Source organism: Scylla paramamosain, chromosome 26 (assembly GCF_035594125.1).
Source record: "Scylla paramamosain isolate STU-SP2022 chromosome 26, ASM3559412v1, whole genome shotgun sequence".
NCBI classification, from domain to species: Eukaryota; Metazoa; Arthropoda; class Malacostraca; order Decapoda; family Portunidae; genus Scylla; species Scylla paramamosain.
Window position 1 is genome coordinate 14420785 of NC_087176.1, and position 18306 is coordinate 14439090.

The window sequence follows — 18306 nt, forward strand, 5'->3', positions numbered from 1 at the left end:
CTTCTACACTGAACATCCTCCGTTTCTTCTTTTCATATAATTTAAACTGGAAACTTTACATCTCATCTCTAGCTAAAACTCCTTCTATGAATTTAGGCGTTCTGGGAGGTCTCCGCGAGTTTTTCTCAATCCCCCAGCTGCTAACTATACAAGGGCCTTTTCCGTCTATGTATGGAGTATGCTTCACATGTCTGGGCGTTTCCACTCATACCGCTCTTTTAGACAGGGTGGAAGCAAAAGCTTTTTGTCTCATTCACACCTCTCCTGTAATTGACTGTCTTCAGCCTCTTCCTCATCGACGCAATGTTGCATCTCTAGCTATCTTCTACCGCCATTTTCATGTTAACTGCTCTTCTGATCTTGCCAACTGCATGCCTCCCCTTATCCCGAGGCCCCGCTGCACAAGAATTTCTTCTTTCTCTCAACCCTTTTCTCTCAACGTCTCTAAAGCAAGAGTTATCCAGTATTTTTAATGATTCATCCCTTTCTCTGGTAAAATCTGGAACTCCCTGCATGCTTCTGTATTTTCACCTTCCTATTACTTCATTTCCTTCTAGAGGGAGGTTTCAAGACACTTATTCTTCAATTTTTTACTATTGTTTCGGACCCTATTTGGGGACGGACATCTCATTGGGATTTTTTTATAGGATTTTTGTTGCCCTTTTACGGTGTCCCTCTTACATAGAAAAAAAAAAAAAAACAAGGGGCCAATCACAGCCTGCCTTCTAAAGAGAATTCAATTCCTTTACACAAAACTATTAGCACCTAATTACATACACACCTTTCAATCAAAATTCAAAATTATCAAGTCGACTCCTACACCAGCCTCTTAGTCCCCATGTGGAAAGGGGCCACACATGTCTCCAGATCGGATTGCTCTTCTGGTATCGAACCTAAGTGTCTTGACACCCCACTCAAATTTCTTCATCTGCAACATTGGCGGTCTTAGATCTAATTTTCAATCTCTAGAACATCACCTCTCCTATACTAAACCTCATCTTTTCTTCACTGAGGCAACTGAAATTAGTCCCTTTTCTGTTCCCTCTTACTTTATCTATCCTCATTTTCGATCCAAACTGGATGTTGCGTTTATGTGCGCAACGAGTTAACCTGCTCTCGTGCCCACGCTCTTGAATCTTTCGAGTTTTTCCTTCATCTAGCTACGACTACAGAGTCACTCTCAGACAAAATTTTTCTGTGTTGTATACATCTCACATACTCACATCTCACATCTCCGCTGACTATAATAAGTTATTTCACTACTTAATTTCCAAAGTTTTCCCTTTTGTAGAGATCTCCATTCTTGGAGACTTCGATGTTCACCATCAGCTCTGGCTTTGCTCTCCCTTCACTGACCATGAAGAGCAACTGGTACTCGTATTCCTGACCGTCTTGAAGGTACGACCTTTTCCTAATCTCTAATCCTTCTGGTTATGCTGTTGCCCTCTCTTCTCCGTAGGGCTCCTCTGATCACAATCACATATTTGAATCTTGCCCTATCACTCCAATCCCTCCTCAGGATCACCCTAAGCGGAGGTGTCTCTGTTGTTTTGCCTCTCCAAGTTTGGGGGACCTGAGGAGGTATTTTGCTGATTTTCCTTGGAATGACTACTGCTTCTGTGTCAGAGACCCGTCTCAGTGTGCCCAGCATGGCATGAAGGCGTACATCCCTCTTTTTCACGACCTAAACTTTCCAAACCTTGGTTTAACACAGCCTGTTCTCCAGCTATATATATATATATATATATATATATATATATATATATATATATATATATATATATATATATATATATATATATATATATATATATATATATATATATATATATATATATATATATATATATATATATGATTGAGAGGTGGCATAAAAAAGGTACTTGGGCCTCACATCACCATAATCTCATACACTTTATATTTTTACCCGGAATCATGTTAAGTTTGTTCTCTAACTAGCCAAAACTCCTTCATTAATAGAAAATTTCAAAATCTTTCAAGATTTAATCTCCCCTCGTGACTTCTGGCATCTAGCCAAAAAGATCTTCAGTAACTTTACTTCTGATTCTTTCCCATTGCTATCACATCTATCTCTAAAGGTGAACTCTTCTCTCAAACCTTTGCTGAAAACTCTTCCTTGGACGATTCAGGTCTTGTTCCTCCCTCTCCTCTACCCTCTGACTACTTCATGCTACCTATTAAAATTCTTCCCAATGATGTTTTCTATGACCTCGCTGGTCTAAACCTTCGGAAGGCTTATGGACCTGATGGAGTCTCTCCTATTGTTTTCCGAAACTGTGCCTCCGTGTTTGCAATTTGCCTATTTAAATTCTTTCAACTCTGTCTGTGAACATCTACCTTTCCTTCTTGCTGGAAGATTGCTTATATTAAACAAACTGACCGTTCTAATCCCTCTAACTACCGTCCTATTGCTTTAAATTCCTGCCTTTTTTATTTTTTTATATTTTTTTTTATTATTCTCAACAGGAAGATTTGTAAACATCTATCACTTCATGTATACACCTTGTATCTGATCGCCAGTATGGGTTCTGTCAAGGCAGCTCTACTGGTGATCTGGCTTTCCTTATTGAATCTTGGTCATCTTCTTTTAGATACTTTGGTGAAACTTTTGCTATTGCAAATATATATATATATATATATATATATATATATATATATATATATATATATATATATATATATATATATATATATATATATATATATATATATATATATATATATATATATATATATATATATATATATATATATATATATATATATCAAAAAGCTTCTGATAGAGTCTGGCAAAAATCTTTGATTTCCATTCTACCTTTTTATGGCTTCTATCCTCTCTGTAATTTGATCATCAAGCTTCCATTCTGATCGTTTTATTGCTGTTGTTGTAGACGGTCACTAATCTTCTCCTAAATCTATTAACAGTGGTGTTCCTCAGGGTTCTGTCCTGTCACCCACTCTCTTCCTATTATTCATCAGTGACCTTCTAAACCTTTTGATCCTATCCATTCCTACGCTGATGATATCACCCTGCACTTTTTCACGTCGTTTCATAGAGTTTCAACCCTCCAGGAACTGAACAGTTCAGGCAGGAAAGCTACAGAACGCCTGACTTCTGATCTGTCTAAAATTTTTGATTGGGTTAGATGAAACTTGGTATTGTTCAATGCCTAAAAATCTCAATTCCTCCATCTGTCAACTCGACACAACCTCCCTGACCACTATCCCTTCTTCTCCAGTGACACTCATCTATCCCCATCTAGTACACTGAACATTTTCAGTCTCTCCTTTTCTTATAATGTAAAATGGAAACTTCACATTTCATCTCTAGCTAAAACAGCTTCTATGATGTTAGGTGTTCTGAGACGTGTCCGCAAGTTTTTCTCACCTCCCCAGCTACTTACACTGTACAAGGACCTTATCCGTCCATGTATGGAGTATGCTTTTCATGTCTCGGGGTGGGTTCCACTTATACCGCTCTTTCAGACAGAGTGGAATTAAAAGCTTTTCGTCTCATCAACTCTTCTCCTCTAACTGACTGTCTTCAGCATTTTTCTCATCGCCGCAGTGTTGCATCTCTAGCTATCTTCTACCACAATTTTTATGCCAACAACTCTTTTGATCTTTCTAACTGCATGCAGTCTTTCTTTTTTGTCTCACCTCTCTTCTGTCTACCTTTCTAATGCAAAAGTTAATTAACTATTATTCTCAATCATTCATCTCTTTCTCTGGTAAACACTGGAACTACCTGCCTGCTTCTGTATTTCCACCTTCCTATGACTTAAATTCCCTCAAGAGGGGGGTTTGAAGAAATTTTCCTTCAATTTATATTCAGATCCTATTTGAGAATCGGCATGTCAGTTTTTTTTGGGGGGGAGCGTATTTTTGTTGGCCTTGTCCGGCGTCCCTTCTTCACAAAAAAAAAAAAAAGAAAGAAAAAAAAAAAAATTATATATATATATATATATATATATATATATATATATATATATATATATATATATATATATATATATATATATATATATATATATATATATATTATTTATTTATTTTTTTATGTAGGAAGGACACTGGCCAAGGGCAACAAAAATCTAATAAAAAAAAATGCCCACTGAAATACAAGTCCCATAAAAGGGTCAAAGCAGTGATCAAAAACTGATGGATAAGTGTCTTGAAACTTCCCTCTTGAAGGAATTTAAGTCATAGGAAGGTGGAAATACAGAAGCAGGCAGGGAGTTCCAGAGAAAGGGATGAATGATTGAGAATACTGGTTAACTCTTGCGTTAGAGAGATAGACAGAATAGGGGTGAGAGAAAGAAGAAAGTCTTGTGCAGTGAGGCCGCGGAAGGAGGGAAGGCATGCAGTTAGCAAGATCAGAAGAGCAGTTAGCATGAAAATAGCGGTAGAAGACAGCTAGAGATGCAACATTTCGGCGGTGAGAGAGAGGCTGAAGACAGTCAGTTAGAGGAGAGGAGTTGATGAGACGAAAAGCTTTTGATTCCACCGTGTCTAGAAGAGCGGTATGAGTGGAACCCCACCAGACATGTGAAGCATACTCCATACATGGACGGATAAGGCCCTTGTACAGAGTTAGTAGCTGGGGGGATGAGAAAAACTGGCGGAGACGTCTCAGAACACCTAACTTCATAGAAGCTGTTTTAGCTACAGATGAGATGTGAAGTTTCCAGTTCAGATTATAAGTAAAGGACAGATCGAGGATGTTCAGTGTAGAAGAGGGGGGCAGTTGAGTGTCATTGAAGAAGAGGGGATAGTTGTCTGGAAGGTTGTGTCGAGTTGATAGATGGAGGAATTGAGTTTTTGAGGCATTGAACAATACCAAGTTTGCTCTGCCCCAATCAGAAATTTTAGAAAGATCAGAAGTTAGGCGTTCTGTGGCTTCCCTGCGTGATATGTTTACCTCCTGAAGGGTTGGACGTCTATGAAAAGACGTGGAAAAGTGCAGGGTGGTATCATCAGCGTAGGAGTGGATAGGACAAGAAGTTTGGTTTCGAAGATCATTAAGGAATAATAAGAAGAGAGTGGGTGACAGGACAGAACCCTGAGGAACACCACTGTTAATAGATCTAGGAGAAGAACAGTGACCGTCTACCACAGCAGCAATAGAACGGTCAGAAAGGAAACTTGAGATTAAGTTACAGAGAGAAGGATAGAAACCGTAGGAGGGTAGTTTGGAAATCAAAGCTTTGTGCCAGACTCTATCAAAAGCTTTTGATATGTCCAAGGCAACAGCACAACTTTCACCAAAATCTCTAAAAGAGGATGACCAAGACTCAGTAAGGAAAGCCAGAAGATCAGCATTGACGGAACCCATACTGGCGATCAGATAGAAGGTTGTGAAGTGATAGATGTTTAAGAATCTTCCTGTTGAGGATAGATTCAAAAACTTTAGATAGGCAAGAAATTAAAGCAATAGGACGGTAGTTTGAGGGATTAGAACGGTCACCCTTTTTAGGAACAGGTTGAATGTAGGCAAACTTCCAGCAAGAAGGAAAGGTAGATGTTGACAGACAGAAATGAAAGAGTTTGACTAGGCAAGGTGCAAGCACGCAGGCACAGTCTCGGAGAACAATAGGAGGGACCCCATCAGGTCCATAAGCCTTCCGAGGGTTTAGGCCAACAAGGGCATGGAAAACATCATTGCAAAGAATTTTAATACGTGGCATGAAGTAGTCAGAGGGTGGAGTAGAGAGAGGAACAAGCCCAGAATCGTCTAAGATAGAGTTTTTAGCAAAGGTTTGACCGAAGAGTTCAGCTTTAGAAATAGATGTGATAGCAGTAGTGCCATGTGGTTGAAAGAGAGGAGGGAAAGAAGAAGAAGCAAAGTTATTGGAGATATGTTTGGCTGGATGCCAGAAGTCACGAGGGGAGTTAGATCTTGAAAGGTTTTGACATTTTCTGTTAATGAAGGAGTTTTTGGCTAGTTGGAGAACAGACTTGGCATGGTTCCAGGCAGAAATATAAAGTGCATGAGATTTTGGTGATGGAAGCCTCAAGTACCTTTTGTGGGCCACCTCTCTATCATGTATAGCACAAGAACAAGCTGTGTTAAACCAAGGTTTAGAAGGTTTAGGACGAGAAAAAGAGTGAGGAATGTACGCCTCCATGCCAGACACTATCATTTCTGTTATGCGCTCAGCACACAAAGACGGGTCTCTGACACGGAAGCAGTAGTCATTCCAAGGAAAATCAGCAAAATACTTCCTCAGGGCCCCCCCATCTAGCAGAGGCAAAACGCCAGAGGCACCTTCGCTTAGGGGGATCCTGAGGAGGGATTGGAGCGATAGGACAAGATAAACATATGAGACTGTGATCGGAGGAGCCCAACAGAGAAGAAAGGGCGACAGCATAAGCGTAAGGATTAGAGTTCAGGAAAAGGTCAAGAATGTTGGGCATATCTCCAAGACGGTCAGGAATACGAGTAGGGTATTGCACCAATTGCTCTAGGTCATGGAGGATAGCAAAGTTGTAGGCTAGTTCACCAGGATGGTCAGGGAAGGGAAAGGGAAGCTAAGCTGGTGGTGAAAAATTGAAGTCTCCAAGAATGGAGATCTCTGCAAAAGGGAAGAGGGTCAGAATGTGCTCCACTTTGGAAGTTAAGTAGTCAAAGAATTTCTTATAGTCAGAGGAGTTAGGTGAGAGGTATACAGCACAGATAAATTTAGTATGAGAGTGACTCTGTAGTCGTAGCCAGATGGTGGAAAACTCGGAAGATTCAAGAGCGTGGGCACGAGAGCAGGTTAAGTCATTGCGCACATAAACGCAGCATCCAGCCATCCAGCTTTGGATCGAAAATGAGGATAGAGAAAGTAGGAGGGAACAGAAAAGGGGCTACTGTCAGTTGCCTCAGACACCTGAGTTTCAGTGAGTAATAGAAGATGAGGTTTAGAAGAGGAGAGGTGGTGTTCTACAGATTGAAAATTAGATCTTAGACCGCGAATGTTGCAGAAGTTAATGAAGAAAAAGTTGAGGAGGGTGTCAAGACACTTAGGGTCGTCGACAGAAAGGCAGTCCGACCTGGAGACATTTATGGTCCCCTCCCCAGATGGGGACTCCGAGGCTGGTGTAGGAGTCGCCATGATGATTTTAAAATTTTTGAATGAAGGGTGTGTATGTTATTAGCTGCTTGTAGTTTTGTGTGGAGGAAGAGAGTTGTCTTTAGAGGGCAGGCTGTGACTGCCTCCTTGTGTTGTGAGACACAAAGGGAAACGTTCAGTGAGGTCACAGCTGGGTTTAATGATAAGTTCACAGCACCCCTTGAACAATGCTTTAGACCTCGCTGGGAGTAATTATCGTTTATTATATATATATATATATATATATATATATATATATATATATATATATATATATATATATATATATATATATATATATATATATATATATATATATATATATATATATATATATATATATATATATATATATATATATATATATATATATATATATATATATATATATATATATATACTATTCTTGTGGTACTAATAATAGCCAAATGATGGAGTTCATAATTAGCCTTATATCCCATACCTTTTTAATCCCATGTGTGGAGCATATGTACACCTTTGTGTTTCATGTTTTATTTATTTTCTTTTATATCATATATTTTGCCAGGTGTGTCCAAGTTAGTGCTACTTCATCTACCATACTAACAACATAAAGTATAACTCCATTATTATAATATTACTAAGTATCTATCCTTATGCTGTTGTTATACATAAAGTAGTTACATGTTTAACCCAGCGTGAACATTATTTTGCTCTTGTCAGGTCACCACCTCATTGCCAGATATGTTAGGTCACATTATATGAGGTGTCTGTTCACGTTATACATGGTGTGGTCACGCTTAACTTGTTATTGTTGCCATCAGGAAAACAGACCAACAATCCATAAAAACCACTTCAGTGCATCACCAAATTTCGTTTCACCTGCCTACACACTTCAAGCTGACAACAGTGGTATGCTTACCACTCTGTTCGTTTCCTGTTTTGCATCTCCAGTTTTCTGCTTCACAATTTCAGTCATACAATTTCTTTTTACTACCTCGGTCCTCTAGGCTTGGGTGACATCATGGAGGGCTTCAGTCACGGCTTCAAGCGTATTTGTTGGTTTCCTTGGTGACTAATGTCATCCAGTTTCCACAATACTACGTTCCTCCTCTCAAGTACTTCTCGCAACATGACAGCTATTTCTTCCTCAGTATGACTAGGTCGATGTTTCTTGGGCTTCATTGACACTGCTCTCTCTTGTATCAAGTGATTATGGAGCAACATTTTTTTTTTCATTTTACTACCTGGTGATTGGTTAATGTCCCTAGAACTTCTATGTTAAAAGCGCTGCTATTGGCTGAAATAAAAAAAAATGTTAACACTGCACAACGCTAATTACCGGCAGAAGTGTGAAACAAAGCTAAAACGAAAATATTTCAAGATGGCGGACTTAAGAAATGTTAGTGAATCACTTATGGGAGAGTTCGTATTGACTTCTCATCTTTCTATTTGTAAGAACTTCTTACGTTTGGAGTGTTAGTGAATCTCAACCCTGGTCAGATCGTCATTGAATAAAAAGGTAGATTTAGCTTTGGCAGTTTAAATGGCATTTCCCAGTTTTCTCGTTTTCGAATACTTTGTGTAACAGTTTTGGCGAGAATTTTATCGATCCCATCTTCTTATAAAAAAATCCTGTACCATTGCTTCTTGCAGATTAATCTGATCTAAGGGTTTATAGATTTTTTTTTTTTTCATTATTGGTGTGTATTTTTAGCTGGCGTTTTTTTTTTTTTGTTTTGTTTTTTTTATTGTCGTCTGTCTAGCTTTTAATTCACATGTGTCAGCGGCGTAAAGGAATGTGTCAAGATCCTTGGTGAGGGCGGTGATGTCGGCCTTGAGTCCCCCATCTGATTAGTTCAAGTTCCTTTAAATCCTTTATTTTTGTTTCAGAAATAAAATGTTAATACAAATCAGAATATTATTTGGGGTTAACAGTCTATTATGGCGTGAAGCGCCGATACCAAAGCGCTGTTGCCAGCGTTACGGTATGTGTTTGCCGTTTTCTGCTGTGTTATAGCAATACGCAGACACTAGAGACACATACACTCCCCCCAAAAAAAAGAAAATAAATAAAAAATAAAAACCTTTACTGCGTGATACAATACGACACAGTACACAATGATTTCTGGTATAACCCGTGTGGTATGATGCAAACTTGGTAACAAGATGTTATTCGGGCTCTTATCAAACGATATTATTTATTACTTAGTTTTGGTAAATAACCCGAAGCCAGGACTGACCCAGTGCGGAGACAGGAAGGCGTACCAACCTCCACAAGTCATCACGGCTGCTATGCCAGTATTCGTTGCAGTCATTTTCGGAGCCTAGGGTAACGAAAAAAAAAAAAAAAATGACGGGTGTACGGCGGGCACGAGTTAAGTGATCAATGAGGATCCGGTTCAAGGGACCATGTTGGCAAATTAGCATGTATGACCTAACAGTAGGTTGTATAATCTGGAATTTACCTAATGTGGAGGAGGACCTAAGTTAGGCTAAGCACCTAATAGTACATATAACTGAGATATATAGGTAGTTAGCTGTATTCTTTGATGAAATGTCCGCCCGGAGTAGTAGTAAGGTGAGTGAAAGCGAGGTGGCTGCTCTGCATGTATTAGCTGGAGTATAATTGCTTCAGATATTCGAATGTATCTGTCTTGAGTTGGAGGAGTACCGCATATGAAGCAGACCTACAATGGTTTCGTTCCGGAAGTGCAGCTCCGCTTGATCCAGATTCTCACTGGTTCATCCACTTGTTGAGGTGATTGTCACACTTAAATTGATATTATTACCCCCCACCATGAAATACCCAGTTAGAACGATAAATAGTTCCGACATAGTTTAGATGAGTGGATGGATAGAAAGAAGGATGGATAGATAAGTGTGTTGGTAGGTGGAGGCATTGATGGTTGGATGGGTAATAAGTTGGTGAGTGTGTGCGCGTCATAGTAATAATAATAATAATAATAATAATAATAATAATAACAATAATAATAATAATAATAATAATAATAATAATAATAATAATGGTGATAATAATAATAATAATAATAATAATAATAATAGTAATAATAATAATAATAATAATAATAATAATAATAATAAATAAATAAATAAATAAATAATGACAATAACATAAATGAAAATAAACCTATGTTGGAATGATATGTTAGATGAGTGGATGGATGGAAGGATAGATGGGTGAGTGGGTAGGTGGATGGAGATATTGATGGGTGAATGGTTAGATGAGTAGGTGAGTGAATCGTCCTCTTACTATACAGAACCCTTGCTTGGGGTGACAGAGGGATTAGTATGTCAAGGAGTTATGGGGGCAGCGCACTGATCCCGCAGGCAGTTTTGTGAGATTTGCCTCTGTCACATCAGCAATGCTGCATATTTGCAGTGTTAAAGGGTGCTGGGCACTGGAACGCAGGAAAAGAAATACCCTTTTCCACAGATTCGCGACGAATGCTGCGACACAGGAATTATGGATTCAGTCGGCACATCTCAGAAGTCTATATAAATGGAACCTAAAATATGACTTTTTTTTTTTTTTACCACTGTATTTTGTGGTAGGTGTAGACTTCTAAGGCCTACACAGGAAAGAGATTAGTCCCCCGTAAATGTCATTTAGAGAACGCACTGGGCGCGAGAAAGAAAACTAGAGGGAGTAGAGATAGAAGAGAAGGAAGGGGATCACTCCACGTCATCGGGAGGAACTCGAAGCTCCACCCACCGACTGCATGAGTATTATATGAGCATTGACCCGGGCGTTGTTGGCCTGTGTTGTATTGTGTGTATGTGTGTGTATGTGTGTGTGTGAACAAGTGAGTAGATGGAATGGTGGATGGGAGTGCGAAAGGATAGTTAGATGGATGGTAAATATGAGCTGGTGAGTGCGTGTATGGATGGATGAGTGTGGTCAATTGGATGAGTTTGATCGTGTGGAAGGGTGTGTGTGTGTGTGAGTCTGTGGGTCGCTGGGTGGGTGAGCTGGTGGAAGGTGTGGGTGATTAGTAGTGTGGATGAGAGGTGGATGGTGGGTTAGGTGTAGGTTAGTGGATCAATGGACGGCTAGGTGGATGGTGGGGTTTGATGTGGGTGAATGGGTGGTTGGATTGGGATGAATGATGAGTTTGGCGTAGGTGAGTAGATGGGCAGATATGTCGTTGGGCGGTTGGGCATGAATGGGTAAGTAGGTTGGTGGAGGGTCAGTGGACAGTAGAAAGGTGGATGGATGGATTAGCGGCGGTTGTGGACATGACTGGATGGATGATGTTAAGTGGATAGGCGTATGGCTAGGTGAGCGAATGCGTCTTTTGTGGGCGAGTCGGTGGATGGATGGATGGAAATCGGTGGATGGGTCCATATGGGAGTATACAGTACATGCATAGCTTGAATAGTAGGCAATATGTGGTGGGTGGTAGATGGGTGGATGAAGTTGCGTGAGTGTCTAGAATGATGTGCTAATGGGTGTGGATGGGCGGGTAGGTGTGAGTGGTTTGCTGTATGGATGGGCTAATGGATGTGGGTAAAGTGAATGGGTGGATGAATGGATTGATGGGCTAATAAATATGGGTGGATGTGAGTGGAGGAATGAATGAATGGATGGATGAATGTAGTTGATTGGATGGGAGTGATTGTGGTTGGTTGCATGGGCAAATGTATGTGGGTTGTTGGGTGGGCGTGAGTGTGAAGATGGATGGATGGGTGGATGGATGTAGTTCAGTGGGTGGGTGCGAATGGGTGGCTGGATGAATTTTTTTTTTTTTTTTTTTTTATGTAGGAAGGATACTGGCCAAGGGCAACAAAAATCTAATAAAAAAAAAATGCCCACTGAAATGCCAGTCCCATAAAAGGGTCAAAGCAGTGGTCAAAAATTGGTGGATAAGTGTCTTGAAACCTCCCTCTTGAAGGAATTCAAGTCATAGGAAGGTGGAAATACAGAAGAAAGCAGGGAGTTCCAGAGTTTACCAGAGAAAGGGATGAATGATTGAGAATACTGGTTAACTCTTGCGTTAGAGAGGTGGACAGAATAGGGGTGAGAGAAAGAAGAAAGTCTTGTGCAGCGAGGCCGCGGAAGGAGGGGAGCCATGCAGTTAGCAAGATCAGAAGAGCAGTTGGCATGAAAATAGCGGTAGAAGACAGCTAGATATGCAACATTGCGGCGGTGAGAGAGGGGCTGAAGACAGTCAGTTAGAGGAGAGGAGTTGATGAGACGAAAAGCTTTTGATTCCACCCTGTCTAGAAGAGCAGTATGAGTGGAACACCCCCAGACATGTGAAGCATACTCCATACATGGACGGATAAGGCCCTTGTACAGAGTTAGCAGCTGGGGGGGGTGAGAAAAACTGGCGGAGACGTCTCAGAACACCTAACTTCATAGAAGCTGTTTTAGCTACAGATGAGATGTGAAGTTTCCAGTTCAGATTATAAGTAAAGGACAGACCGAGGATGTTCAGTGTAGAAGAGGGGGACAGTTGAGTGTCATTGAAGAAGAGGGGATAGTTGTCTGGAAGATTGTGTCGAGTTGATAGATGGAGGAATTGAGTTTTTGAGGCATTGAACAATACCAAGTTTGCTCTGCCCCAATCAGAAATTTTAGAAAGATCAGAAGTCAGGCGTTCTGTGGCTTCCCTGCGTGATATGTTTACCTCCTGAAGGGTTGGACGTCTATGAAAAGACGTGGAAAAGTGCACGGTGGTATCATCAGCATAGGAGTGGATAGGACAAGAAGTTTGGTTTAGAAGATCATTAATGAATAATAAGAAGAGAGTGGGTGACAGGACAGAACCCTGAGGAACACCACTGTTAATAGATTTAGGAGAAGAACAGTGACCGTCTACCACAGCAGCAATAGAACGGTCAGAAAGGAAACTTGAGATGAAGTTACAGAGAGAAGGATAGAAACCGTAGGAGGGTAGTTTGGAAATCAAAGCTTTGTGCCAGACTCTATCAAAGGCTTTTGATATGTCCAAGGCAACAGCAAAAGTTTCACCAAAGTCTCTAAAAGAGGATGACCAAGACTCAGTAAGGAAAGCCAGAAGATCACCAGTAGAGTGGCCTTGACGGAACCCATACTGGCGATCAGATAGAAGGTTGTGAAGTGATAGATGTTTAAGAATCTTCCTGTTGAGGATAGATTCAAAAACTTTAGATAAGCAGGAAATTAAAGCAATAGGACGGTAGTTTGAGGGATTAGAACGGTCACCCTTTTTAGGAACAGGTTGAATGTACGCAAACTTCCAGCAAGAAGGAAAGGTAGATGTTGACAGACAGAGCTGAAAGAGTTTGACTAGGCAAGGTGCAATCACGGAGGCACAGTTTCGGAGAACAATAGGAGGGACCCCATCAGGTCCATAAGCCTTCCGAGGGTTTAGACCAGCGAGGGCATGGAAAACATCATTACGAAGAATTTTAATACATGGCATGAAGTAGTCAGAGGGTGGAGGAGAGGGAGGAACAAGCCCAGAATCGTCCAAGGTAGAGTTTTTAGCAAAGGTTTGAGCAAAGAGTTCAGCTTTAGAAATAGACGTGATAGCAGTGGTGCCATCTGGTTGAAGTAGAGGAGGGAAAGAAGAAGAAGCAAAGTTATTGGAGATATTTTTGGTTAGATGCCAGAAATGACGAGGGGAGTTAGATCTTGAAAGGTTTTGACATTTTCTGTTAATGAAGGAGTTTTTGGCTAGTTGGAGAACAGACTTGGCATGGTTCCGGGCAGAAATATAAAGTGCATGAGATTCTGGTGATGGAAGGCTTAAGTACCATTTGTGGGCCACCTCTCTATCATGTATAGCACGAGAACAAGCTGTGTTAAACCAAGGTTTAGAAGGTTTAGGACGAGAAAAAGAGTGAGGAATGTACGCCTCCATGCCAGACACTATCACCTCTGTTATGCGCTCAGCACACAAAGACGGGTCTCTGACACGGAAGCAGTAGTCATTCCAAGGAAAATCAGCAAAATACCTCCTCAGGTCCCCCCAACTAGCAGAGGCAAAACGCCAGAGGCACCTTCGCTTAGGGGGATCCTGAGGAGGGATTGGAGTGATAGGACAAGATAAAGATATGAGATTGTGATCGGAGGAGCCTAACGGAGAAGAAAGGGTGACAGCATAAGCAGAAGGATTAGAGGTCAGGAAAAGGTCAAGAATGTTGGGCTTATCTCCAAGACGGTCAGGAATACGAGTAGGGTATTGCACCAATTGCTCTAGGTCATGAAGGATAGCAAAGTTGTAGGCTAGTTCACCAGGATGGTCAGTGAAGAGAGAGGAAAGCCAAAGCTGGTGGTGAACATTGAAGTCTCCAAGAATGGAGATCTCTGCAAAAGGGAAGAGGGTCAGAATGTGCTCCACTTTGGAAGTTAAGTAGTCAAAGAATTTCTTATAGTCAGAGGAGTTAGGAGAGAGGTATACAGCACAGATAAATTTAGTATGAGAATGACTCTGTAGTCGTAGCCAGATGGTGGAAAACTCGGAAGATTCAAGAGCTTGGGCACGAGAGCAGGTTAAGTCATTGCGCACATAAACGCAGCATCCAGCTTTGGATCGAAAATGAGGATAGAGAAAGTAGGAGGGAACAGAAAAGGGGCTACTGTCAGTTGCCTCAGACACCTGAGTTTCAGTGAGGAAAAGAAGATGAGGTTTAGAAGAGGAGAGGTGGTGTTCTACAGATTGAAAATTAGATCTTAGACCGCGAATGTTGCAGAAGTTAATGAAGAAAAAGTTGAGGGGGGTGTCAAGACACTTAGGGTCGTCGGCGGAAAGGCAGTCCGACCTGGGGACATTTATGGTCCCCTCCCCAGATGGGGACTCCGAGGCTGGTGTAGGAGTCGCCATGATTTTAAAATTTTTGAATGAAGGGTGTGTGTGTATTAGGTGCTTGTAGTTTTGTGTGGAGGAAGAGAGTTGTCTTTAGAGGGCAGGCTGTGACTACCCCCTTGTGTTGTGAGACACAAAGGGAAACGTTCAGTGAGGTCACAGCTGGGTTTAATGATAAGTTCACAGCACCCCCTGAACGGGAATGGGCTAATGGATGTGGGTTGGTAGTGTAAGTAGGTGGATGGGTGGATGGATGTGGTTGAGTAATAAAGTAATGTATGAATGATCTGATGGATGTGGATGGGAGGATTGATTGATGGAAGTTGTTGAGTGGGTGGATGTATGAGTGAGTGGACATATGGATGTGGTTGGTGAATGTTACATTGTTGTGCATGGATCCGCACCTATACCAAGTCCCTACTTAGCTTAGTGAGTCTAAAGACAGTTTAGGGCACACGTGGTTTGAGTACCAAATGACTCAGTACCAAACGTCCTGAGGCCTATTTGGTCTCAGTCGTTTCTGTCTTCATGATCACCTGACTTGAGGATCGTATGTCCTGAGTGCCATCCGCCTCAGTACCAAATGTTTAGCTCCTTTGGTTAGAAATCCGATCTTAGGGTTTACTCATATATTCGCACACCATTTTACTTTAATCGATATGCCCTCATAATGGGTGACCATAATGATAACTAAAGTAGTGTTTAAACAATAAAATTTGATTCCTTGAATTATACTGGTCATAATTACTTTATTTATTTATATATTTATTGTTATTTGTTTTACATTATAAAGGTCGTAAATGATATAGTTGAACATGTTTCATCCGTGGTTGTACATAAAATTTGCTAAACTAGTGTAATTCTTGAGCTAATGAAGAAATACAGATATTTCTTAAGGGAACTTCAGTTTCCTTCAAACTCTGCGGGCCGGTAACGCGGCTGCCAACCGACCGAACACAGAGGTCTCACTGAGGTTCTTTCTCTAAACGGACTGTAATTCTTAAAAAAAATAAATAAATAAAAAAAAATGTACACTTGTGTCTTAAAGATTGCCTGTTTTTTTTTATTATTGTAAATTCCTTAACATTAATTGTTTATGTAATTCGCATGCCTTTCTTAACATTCCGTGAATCACCGGACACTTCCGTTGGTTTAATTTTTTTACAATTTGGGTGTACATTCAGTCGTTTCATATTTTAGCCCGTCTGTAATCCACCTGGGGTACATTTTCTTTTATCCTATTTTATTACGTACGGGATATGTTAAACATTTGTTAAATGTTAAACATTTGAACCTACCATTTAAGTTGCTTTTAACATTTTGTAACGGCGCCATATATATATATATATATATATATATATATATATATATATATATATATATATATATATATATATATATATATATATATATATATATATATATATATATATATATATATATATATATATATATATATATATATATATATATATATATATACACACACACACACACACACACACACACACACACAGTCCGCGCCAAAAGTTCGTGCGGCTCCGAAGCAACAAGCGTGAAACAAAAGAGTGAACCCTACACATTGTTAACCTTTGTACTGAACTTTTTTTTTTTTTATCACAGAGGCATTTTTTTTCAACTGTCCAACACTCTTAGAGATGTTTTACCTAAAATCTGGCTTCTCCGTTTTCTCTATAGTGAACGACATAATGCTACTCAAAGTATCGTTCGGTATCACGTGACGAGTCAGTGATGATTCTGATCGTCATACCCAACTTTATGTAAATATTGATTGATCAAACATAACTCATTAAGTTAACTGACAGACGAAAGACAGAGATATCTGCTCTCATATAATAATGAAGGTTAATGGATAGTTGAAATAGCCTTTTACCCGTAAGGTACGTTGTATCGTAACGTAATTCACCGATAGAGATAGTGTGTCGAGTCTCCTTCATAGCCAGCTGATAACGACATCGTACATCAGGCAGTGTCAGTGCAATGCCCTGCTACTGCAACTGCCTTGGGGTATGTCTCAGTGGCTCCAAGCTGACATTTTTTTTTTTTTTAACGGTCTAAGAGCGAGGTGACCTTGACACGGTCTCGTTGTTCTCTACACGGAATATAGAAAATCTCAGTCACTGTACAAAAAAGTGCAGCTGGCAAGCATTGTGTCTCTCTACAAGTCGGGGCAGTCTGTAAAGTAGATTTCAGAAACTGTAGTATTGGCAGAACGAACTGTTCAAAAGTGCATGGACACCGCTCTGGGAGGCCAATAAAATTACTCAAGGGACTGTTAACATAATCATGCTGAAAAACGAGACAAACACAAGTATTTCAGCAGGTGAAATAAAGGAAAATAATCCACTACTGCTGGCTGATGTCTCCAAGAGGACGGTGCAGCGTATTCCCCACGACAGGCTACGTTGTCGCAGCTGGCGCCCTTGTTGCCAGCCTCGTCTCACTCAGCATCAAGTAAAGAACAGGATTGTTTCTGCCGGAAAGAGGCGGCGGATCCTGTGGAGTGATGAATCACTTTTTTTCTGTGGCTGGAAACAGAGGTGGGAATGTGTACCGTCGCAGTGGCAGCAACCCGCTTGATCTTCGCTACACACGGCAGACTGAAAAATTCCCTAACAGTGTTATGATCAGTGGTGTTTTTGAGTACCATGGTCAGGGAAATTTAGCTGCACTGCCGAGGAATGAAAACTTCAATAGAAACACCTACCTGGAACTGTTGTGTGACCACCTGCCTGAATGTCTTCAGACTTGCCAGACTGACATTTTTATGCAAGACGGGACACCATGTCACACTGCCCATAATGTGCAGGAGTGGTTAAAAGATTGTCAGGTAGAATTTATAGTAGATTGGCCCGGAAATTCTCCAGATTTAAACCCAATTGAAAATCTGTGGGCTATATAAAAAAGGATCTAAGACACCATGACACATGATCCATCCTGTAACTAATCGATGCAGTGCAACAGATGTGGAGGAATATCAACTCACAACATCTAAGAAACTTAGCAAGTTCTGTACCAAAACGTCTCAAGGAGTCTGAAGATGAAAGGAAGACCTCTGAAGTACTAACCATTTGTAAGTACCCGTTATATTACTGTTAATGTACTGTTTGATACGGTTATTGTGTTTGGGTTGCATATATATATATATATATATATATATATATATATATATATATATATATATATATATATATATATATATATATATATATATATATATATATATATATATATATATATATATATATATATATATATATATATATATATATTGTATGAATATAAGTGTATAAATGGGCAGGAGGTTTTCTCTTGTATATATTTCGTTGGAAGTAAAATCAGCAAACCAGACATCTACTGCCGTTACATTG

General features: G+C 40.2%; 1 protein-coding gene across 1 annotated transcript in view; it reads right to left on the reverse strand.

Moving 5' to 3' along the window:
• The window catches only part of LOC135113913 (probable glutamate receptor), a 212704-nt gene that overhangs the window by 88262 nt on the left and 106136 nt on the right, over nt 1–18306 (reverse strand). The window lies entirely within an intron of this gene.